Source organism: Paramisgurnus dabryanus, chromosome 4, assembly GCF_030506205.2.
Source record: "Paramisgurnus dabryanus chromosome 4, PD_genome_1.1, whole genome shotgun sequence".
Taxonomy (NCBI): domain Eukaryota; kingdom Metazoa; phylum Chordata; class Actinopteri; order Cypriniformes; family Cobitidae; genus Paramisgurnus; species Paramisgurnus dabryanus.
In genome coordinates this window covers 28,721,172-28,731,078 of record NC_133340.1, presented here as the reverse complement: position 1 = coordinate 28,731,078, position 9,907 = coordinate 28,721,172, and the positions used below count along the sequence as shown (strand labels likewise).

Below are 9,907 nucleotides of genomic sequence, written 5' to 3'. Positions count from 1 at the left end.
TTATAGTAAGCCGTTCTTAATAACTGGTTGAAATCATCTTTGCATGTTTATCAAAAACAATAATACTCAATAAAAAAGGTCTTTATGATTGTTAGACTTGCATGTTAGAGTACAATCATGATCCCTGCTATAAGCCATACATAAATGATCACATTGTAGTCATTAATGTCAGACTGTACAACATTACATGACACATGCAAGAAAACTCATCAGGGTTTTGTCATAGGTCACCGTAGACGGAGTCACACTGCAGGACTAATGTATGTCTCAAAACCTCTTGATTTTATTGGAATTAAACATTGATTGCCGTGGTTATTTACACTCTAAAAAACGTTGGGTTAAAATTAACCTAACTTGGGTTGTTTTGCAACCCAACATTGGTTTAAATTTAGACCAACCCAATACTGGGTTATTTCAACCCAACAAGTTGGGTTGTACAATCAACCCAACCAGTTGGGTTGATTTTTTAACCCATCTGTTGGGTAGAAATAACTTTTTGTTGGGTTGAAACAACCCAACGTTTGGTTAATGTGTTTAAAGCTGAAATTTTGTGGTTTAAATTGCTTTCATACCTTTCATTGTGGTGTCTATAAATAACAAAGCATAGATTTAATTGAAAAAGCATATTTATTGCACATGAACAATAAAAGAGTACATAGCCCTACACAAACAATCAACTTTCTAATAAAAAATATATTAGTATTATATCTCACAATCTAAAATGACAGATACCCGGTTAACATTACAATTAGATCAAGTAAAAAGTTGTACAAGTAAGGGATAATGTATTGGCAGCATGTCATCACAGAAAAAAGCCCCAACAGTTTCTTCAGGACAAATGTCACAAACACATTGGTTTAATCATTTGTAAATTTAATGTCGGATATGTTATTAATAGACATTGATATTTAATTTTTGTGTAATATAAAACTGTACCTGTCAAAATGATTTGCAGCATTGGAGTTTTTAGTTTTGAGCAGTAGTAGAATGTCACGACTGGCCAATCAGAAACTAGCATTTTAGAGAACCGTGTAATAAGAAATGGTTAATGTAACACATAAGATCAACACTAAGTTGCACAAACAGTCAATATATGATCAACATGAAAAATCACCTTAGCATGACAAATAACTACACAGACTTCTTATAGAAAGGGATTCCGTTCTTGGGAGTTTGTAAACAACAGTCTTCAAAAACACCCACACTGATGTGCACTGCTTGGTAAAATTAATGTCCAAAAGATTAAAAAAAGTTTAAAACATGTCAACATCACCAAGGAGGGTGTATTGCTGGAGTGACTGTCTGTCAAAAACAACGAAGGCTTGATGGCAGAGATCGTCATCTTCCAATCCAAGGACAAATGGGAATGGTTTTGTCACCTCAGCCTCTGAGAAGAATGCAACCATGTTGGTCCCAACCTGTTGAAAACAGACATAACACTTGTTAGAATGCAGGCAAAGACGCTAAATGCATGATGCAGCATTATTATACAAAACCAAACAATTCATATTTCATACACACAAATGTAGTATGTAGTTTCATTGTAATGAAATGTATAAATTTCTGTTTTATTTCAATAACCTTACAATATACTCTTTGTTCATGCCAATAACTCAGATTCACAGTAATTTCAGATTCTGCCACGTCACTTTACTTGGCAGTAAGCCCGATTTTTTAGATTTTGCAACAACCTGCATACTTGCCCTTATTACTTAATATAGCCAACACTTTATTAGCATATATTATGTAATGAATACAGGGCTGGACATTAAAGGAATAGTCTACTCATTTTCAATATTAAACTATGTTATTACCTTAACTAAGAACTGTTGAATCATCCCTCTATCATCTGTGTGCATGCACATAAGTGCTGGAGCGCGCTGCGACACTTCGATGGCATTTAGCTTAGCCCCATTCATTCAATGATACCACTCAGAGATAAAGTTAGAAGTGACCAAACACATCAACGTTTTTCCTATTTAAGATGAGTAGCTATACGAGCAAGTTTGGTGGTACAAAATAAATCTAAGCGGATTTAAAAGAGGAACTATATTTTATGGCGTAATAGCACTTTTGGGAGTACTTCGACTCGCCTGAAAAGTCCGCTCCCCTTCTCCCTCTCATAATGGGAGAGGGAGGGTGTTACTGCGCCGAGTCGAAGTACTCCCAAAAGTGCTATTACGCCATAAAATATAGTTCCTCTTTTAAATCCGCTTAGAAAAGCGCTACGTTTTATTTTGTACCACCAAACTTGCTCGTATAACTACTCGTCTTAAATAGGAAAAACGTTGATGTGTTTGGTCACTTCTAACTTTATCTCTAAATGGTACCATTGAATGAATGGGGCTAAGCTAAATGCTATCGAAGCGCTGCAGCGCGCTCCAGCGCTTACGTGCACGCACACAGATGATAGAGGGATGTATCAACAATTCTTAGTTAAGGTAATAACATATTTTAATATTGAAAATGAGTAGACTATTCCTTTAACGTTTGTCCCTAAAGTTAATGTTTTAGAGTTGCGAGTAAAAGAACATTTTTCTTGGCCGAGTTTTGACTCTATTCCTACTTGTAAACATGTCTTCTTGCTAGTTCACAAACAAAATATTAAATGTTTTAGGTTGCTTGCAAAGCAGTGTGCAATACTTCCATTACTTACATAAACTTAAGATTTTCTTCCCACTTTTGTAGACAGGAGTTGGAATATCATCATGGGGTTCTGTAGAGAAAAATGTTTAGGTTAAATTAGTAACTTTACTGTCATAATACTCAGCAAACAACAATTGTATTCCCAAGTGTACCTGTAGGTGATTTGTTGATGCTCCTGGGTCTTGGCTGGGAAGTTGCAGGATTCTGTCTGTAAAATGCAGTGCCCAAGTTTCAAATAGCTTTTCGGCATGGTCAGGGAATAACACAGATACCGATGAGATGGGCTTGACAATTGTATACAATTAAAGAGATAGTTGGGCCAAAAATTATATTAAACCCATGATTACTCACCTCCAAGCCATCCAAGATGCATACGTCCATCATTTTTCAGACTAACACATTTTCAGTTATTTTAATGTTTTAGATCTTTCAGTTAATCAAATGTAAAGTTATGGGATCCACTCCTTCAAGTCCAAAAATATTTGCATCCATCCTTCACAAAATAAATCCATATGGCTCCACGATAATAAACAAAGGCCTTCTGAGGGTAATCCTTGCAGTGTTGTTGTAGAAATTTAACAAAAATAACTAGCTTCTGCTAATGGCGCCATCTTGGTCGCGTCCGCATTTAAGATGAGAGCTGTCCTGAATACAGAGGAGTCTAAGATGGCGGTATTACTGGAAGCTAGTTATTTTTGTTTATAAAGTTTAAATATAGATATTTCTACAAAAAAACGGCACGGATTACCCTCAGAAGACCTTTGTTTATCATCGTGGAGCCATTTGGATTTCTTTTGTGAAGGATGGATGCACATTTTTTGGACGTGAAGGAGTGGACCCTGTAACATTACATTTGATTAACTGAAAGATCTAAGACATTTTCTAAAATATCTCAAAATGTGTTTGTCTAAAAAATGATGGACATATGCATCTCGGATGGCTTGGGGGTGAGTAAATCATGAGTTTAATATAATTTTTGGGTGAACTATTCCTTTAATCGTGCAACCTTACATACAACTTTTGAAAATGACATACTCACAGCAAAATAAGCAGGGATTCTTAATAAAGAAATGCTTTGATATGTCTCATTGTATTATAAACATATCACTTTAAATAATAAAAAACAAGTGCATTTTCATGTTACCTGTAAATAACTTTGTAAAAGCTGGTTTCAGAACCTCAAAGTGACATTGTTTTAGCTTCTCCAGGAAAAAATATCCATCTTTTATCCACCAGGGTCTGAGGAAAAGAGCCAAAACTGTGATTTAAGTGGGCATCATCAAAAACATTTGAAAAAGATAAAAATGTCTTTAACTTACAGACCAAATGAGAGTTCACACCCTGTCTGTGAACTCAAGGCTAAAGTTTCATGATCTAAACATGATATTAAAAGCATCAGTTTGATTTCAACTTTTACAACAAACGATTATTTATTTAAAACGTACACGTTTCCTCCTCATATTAACGTTATCTGTTTTAAACTGAATTTCTAAACCATTAGAATACGTTACATTCTAACGTTTCTAAAATTATTAAAACAAGCCATTTTAGACATATTTCATAAAACGTTTGATCAAACGAAATATTTAAATCATTTAAAAGCAAGCATACACTCTAAAAAACAAACGGTGCTATATAGCACCAAAACAGTTGCTTTGGATCGTAACGATAGAAGAACCATTTTTAGTGCCATATAGCACCGGTGAAGAACCAGTGAAGCACCTGTGTAGAACCATATAGTGCTATGTAGAACCATATGTGGTGCTATATGGCCCCTATATGGTTCTACACTGGTGCTTCACTGGTGCTTCACTGGTGCTTCACTGGTTCTTCACCGGTGCTATATGGCACTAAAATGGTTCTTCTATCGTTACGATCCAAAGCAACTGTTTTGGTGCTATATAGCACCGTTTGTTTTTTTAGAGTGTATAGATTTACTGAGCATTACAGACTAGCCAACGGACGCTAATAAAACTTTCAATAAGAGTTATGTCTTGTAAACCATCATTTTGCATACTTTTGCATTCAGAAATAGTTTAAATGATTAAAAACAATGACACAAACCTTTTCCTTCAAATAAATCAAAGATAAGTCGATGAAAAACCGTTTATGAATCCTGAGGTGATGTTAAATTCCCGCGTCAGGTAGCGTGCTGTGGCAGGAGGAGTCTGACGTGTCTGTGTGAGGGAAGGGAGAAGTTCTCTCTGGGGAAGAACAACACTGACACCCGGTGGTCGCGCCGGTAACATTCCGACTTTTTGAAATTAAACTTTAAAATTGGCGTTCACTTTACAAACCGACTGCAAATTTGAACATTATACATATATATTCTCGCCTGAACTTATGTTTAAAATACATTTTGTGGACTAGAGAAAGTAATATTGAGAAACAGCTATATGTATCCAGTGTTTCCCACAGATCTGAAATTTACTTGTGGTGGTAGCTGGTGAAAAGGGCGATCATTATCATATTATCCACCGACAAAAAATGGTCTACTATACATGTAACAAAGAACTAATAATGTGTGACACAACACAATACTTTGATTTATAAAACATTCATATTAATTTCACATTATAGTTCATTAATCTAACCACCCCAAACTTTTTTTGCCATAAACAAAGCTGACACTGTTTGTCAAAGCACCACGAAAACACTTGATGTTTTTGCACTGATATATGAAGCAATTTGATGACCCCTTTTATCAAACTCAATTATATACAATACTATGTACAGTATATTAATAGACAGTGCAGGTCTATAGATTATAAATGTGACTGATGTTATAATGTTAATAACTTCTATATAGGCACTTTTACTGCTTCTGCTTTCTATTTCTCTTTTGCCAATTAAAAAAAGCTTAATCCACTCATTATTTCAGATTTAAAAGTCTACTTGCTGTCCCGATGACAGACTTTACATTACAGCTTTGCGTTTTTTATATCCTGAGTCAGCTAGAGCTTTGCTCATTCAGTATTAGCACTGCTTTTTGCTACAATCTCTGTGCTAACTGTTTAGATTTTAGTAAAGATATTGTCTATTAATAGTAAGATTAAAAAATGGGATAAAGAAAATGAAGCGGCGCGTGGTCGTGACAAGAGCCAGTTGCTATCGCCATAGAAACCGGAGGCATGCTAAAACAGCACTCGAGCTTTAGCACGGTAGCGCTCACTGCCGTTCTCCGATCGACTCGGGTTTTACACACAATATTAATCAGACTTGGGACCCGAAGTAATGAACTAGGACCGACCCGGACTCATCTGACCATTTAAAATATAAACCCGGAACCGTACGGGTCCCGCGTCCTCAGTGAAGAAAGACCTTTAATTGTAAAACTCTGCTCAAGTTCAGAAACATGAAAGGATACAATGTGACACTGAGGTTGCTTCGCGTCGCGCCCAATTCATTGAGAAACAGAGAGCACGTGAACGGACACTCAACTGGAGAGACACAACGTGCTTGCACGCAAAATGAAGCCAACTTAGATGCTATAAACACATATGCACATAAGCATATGCGACCATTTTGGTCGCAGTGTGTTCCCTGGCTGCTCCGTATGTGCTGCTGCAGTTGATCCAGTTTGCCGCGCTGGATGATGAGTTTATGACGCGTGCATCATCTTCACGGTCACCCGACCCCCACCTCTCTCTCGCGCTCTCTCTTTCGCGCTCTCTCTCTCTCTCTCTCTCCAAAACACGGGTCATCCAGTCGAGTTCAGAAAATACGGAAATTCGTAAAGTGATTTTTTTTACCTGGGCGGGTCGCAATTTACCTGGGCGCAGCGCCCAAGTAGAGCCTATGTATGGGAAACACTGGTATCTATTAAGTTGGCTCTGCTTCAAAATTACCCAACATATAACCCAACAAGTTGGGTTACACAAAAACTACCCAACACTGATAAAACAACCCAACAAAATAACCCAACTGGCTCAACCCAGCAGTTGGGTTGAAAAAACAACCCAACGTTTTTTAGAGTGTAAAAGCTAGATTTTGCTCAAGGATTTTAGGAATCTTTAAGGATTCTCTAAATTGATCTCAGACATCCAAATACTGTACTAAATCTCACCTGTGGTTGCGTGGTTAACTGTTTAGTGCAACATTTACTCTTTCCCACGGTTTCACAGACAACGCTTAAGGGTAGTCCTAGATTATAACATATGTTTGAGCTGTCCCAGCTGAAAATAACCTTGACATTGAAAGATCTCCACTTAAGGTACAAGTAACATCTTTTTCCAATGAAAGATGCTTAGACACCTTAATTTAACTAAAGCCTAGTGCTGGCTTTAGCTAAGCCTTGTCTATGAAACCAGGTCTTTATGTAATGTAGTTTGCAAGGCAGAAACATCATTCAGTTCATTCATTCTTGTATGTGGAATGATAATAAACATCAACCTCATTCAACTTCAGTTCCCCACAGTTTAAACTGTTTGTGAAATCTTTCACTTTGAGGAAGTTACTTTCATTTTGTTTTCTAGTTTATTTCACCTTAAAAAAAGAAAAAAAGTGTTTTTTACACTTTAAATGAATAAGCAGAAATATTTCTTCCCTCTCGTTTAGGCTCAATAGTAAGTAATAGCTTCCTCGTAGAAGAAATGCTTTGCAGAGAAAATGAACATTCAGAGGTCATCATGAGGTGCATTGCTCAAGAGACTTAATGCTGTTTTACATGCTGATGAACTTTCTTTTAAACTTTTTAAACTTTCTTTTTATGAAAAAATGCTCATTTTTAGCATAGTTTAGCATAATCCATTGAATCTGCTAGCTTCCTCTTCTTTTACTGTTAAGCCTTACCAGGGGCGTTGCTAGACATAAAGCTCTACTGGGGCACAGGCCCCCAATTTTTTGCTGACATTTTTTGAAAGCCTGCTGTGTGCAAGAAGTGTGCAACACTTCTTCTATACAACGTCCTTTGCTTAACCCACTATTCTACAGTGCAACAGTTACTCCGAAAGATACTTATATACAAGTGTAATCTTCATCATACCTAACATTATTAACATGTTTGGAGGCATAACATTTTTAGAAATAATGACAGCAGAGAAATATTTTCTACATTATACAATGATAGCAATGATTAATAACTTATTTTTACAAGAATATTTTAAGAAACCAGTCATTTTATGACTGCTATACTAAATAATCTCAGTCATAGTTACTGCTAACTGCTATGTATGTTAGTGTCCTAGAGTTAAACATTAGTAAACTAAATGTTAATTTTATTTCTGAAAATATAGAACAGTATAACACATACATCTGTTGATTTTCTCAGCAACATAGACTTGACAAGAGGTTTTCCTGAGATTTTTCCTCTAATGTTTGAGACCTGACAGGGTGAGGATGTAGTTTGTCTTACCTCCCTTAAACTCACCATCTCATTTCTGCTTCCCTTACCCTGCTTGCACAAAACATTTCTTATGTCCATCTACAGAAGCCAATAATGATCGAGTCAAAATAAGATTAGCATTATTATTTAGGAACTTACTTTAGTTTCGTTATGCTTTCATAAGCACTCGCGTGGCGTCACCTTTTGAATGCGGTTGTGCGCGGTGAACGCAAACGCACGCAGCCATGGATACGTGCGTGCACGCGTCAATGCGACTGCTACGTTTCTTTTACAAGCCTATATCTGGTAACTACTTTGCATAAAGAACCGTTTTTGTAGCGATTGTCTTTGTAAAGGATTGCACTAGTTAACTGCAAAAATTTAAACTTGAGATTTACACCGGGGCACAAAAGATTTACACTGGGGCACGTGCCCCAGTAAAAGGGGTCTAGCGACGCCCCTGAGCCTTACTACATAGATTAACATCATGCTATGATGAAACAGCTGTCACTTAATGCCTCTATTTATAAGATGCTGAAAGAACAACAGATTCAGACAGGTGTGACCAAAATAACATTTTGATTTGTATGTTATCACACAGTACAGGCTTTACACAGTCCACTGCAATTCTATCTTAAATTGTTACACATATTTACAAATTATTTGATCATTAGGTCTTAATTTGTTCAGTATACAAAGCAAAGATACAAACTTAAAGTGCATGTAAGTATTTTTTAAACAACTTTACAAATATCACTATTTTATGCATTTCAACAGTTTTGCTTTGCAAAAAGTCACATTTCATAAATGAAAGCAGGTATAAATATTTTTTTGTTTGTTTAATCAACTCAGATCAAGTTTTTTTAACTTACTATTACGATATTTATCTTGACTAGAGATGAGTTGTTATAACATAAAATAAAGTCAACTTTATTTTGTTAGTTGTAGCAACTCATTTCTTGCCGAGATAAATAATAGTAAGTTGACATGACTTGAGTTACTAAATGCGTTGTCCCAGAATCCAGACATATCTGTATTATTATTAAAACAACACTTTGTGTGTTACTTTTAACACAACTTGTGTTTTATTTTAGCACAAAATGACACACAATGTGTTAAAAGCATAACACAGAAATATGTGTAAAAAATTACACTAACACATCCTTTCTAAGAGTGTTGATTAAACAAAAATTTAAGGAAGCAGTGTGGCGGATATAACACAAATGTAATTTAAGTAAATGAGAGACATACAGAAAAACATGATACTACACTTTTTTACACTTAAACGTAGAAGAGCACATCTTGTGTCTAGTTAAGGACAACACATTTAAACACTTTGTGTTGTTTTAACACATCTTGTGTTGTCTTTTTTATTTATTTGAACATAAAATCAACACGAAATGGCATATAATGTGTTAAATAGGATAACACAAAACAATGTTTTAAAAATGAACACATTCTAATATTCTAATAATACGAATATATCCTGGTAATATATTAATAGACATTAATAGATAAACTGAAGTTTTTGTGTTACACCATGTAATGTTAGCCTACGCTGCAAAAAATTATGTCAAATCAACATGTATATTTATGTTACTTTAACTTAATTAATTAAGTTAATCAATTTCAACTTGTTTTTATAAGTTATGTTACCTTATCACAATTCAAAACTTAAAGGCTGCAATATAGTTCTTACTTAGTATTTATGTCTTGTTTTCAGTACAAATATCTTAAAATGCTTAAATTAAAATGCATTTTCTTGATGAGCAAAATGACCAAAGAAAATAAATCTAGCTGTTAGACAAAAAAATAAAAACTTAAAATTTAAGTCAATTTGTGCACACTGTAAAAAATACTTTGCTGCCTTAAAATTTTTTGTTGAATCAACTTGGATTTACAAGTCATTTCAACTTACTATTATTTATCTTGACTAGA

At 35.2% G+C, this 9,907-nt stretch overlaps 1 long non-coding RNA gene across 1 annotated transcript; it reads right to left on the bottom strand.

Annotated features, from left to right (window-relative positions):
* Window positions 1–438: 438 nt before the first annotated feature.
* Window positions 439–3,023, bottom strand: LOC135735453 (uncharacterized). Its single transcript, XR_010527600.2, has 3 exons — window positions 2,799–3,023; window positions 2,657–2,716; window positions 439–1,418 (listed from the first exon to the last, which is right to left on the bottom strand). It is a non-coding gene; the product is annotated as an uncharacterized lncRNA (long non-coding RNA).
* Window positions 3,024–9,907: the final 6,884 nt, after the last annotated feature.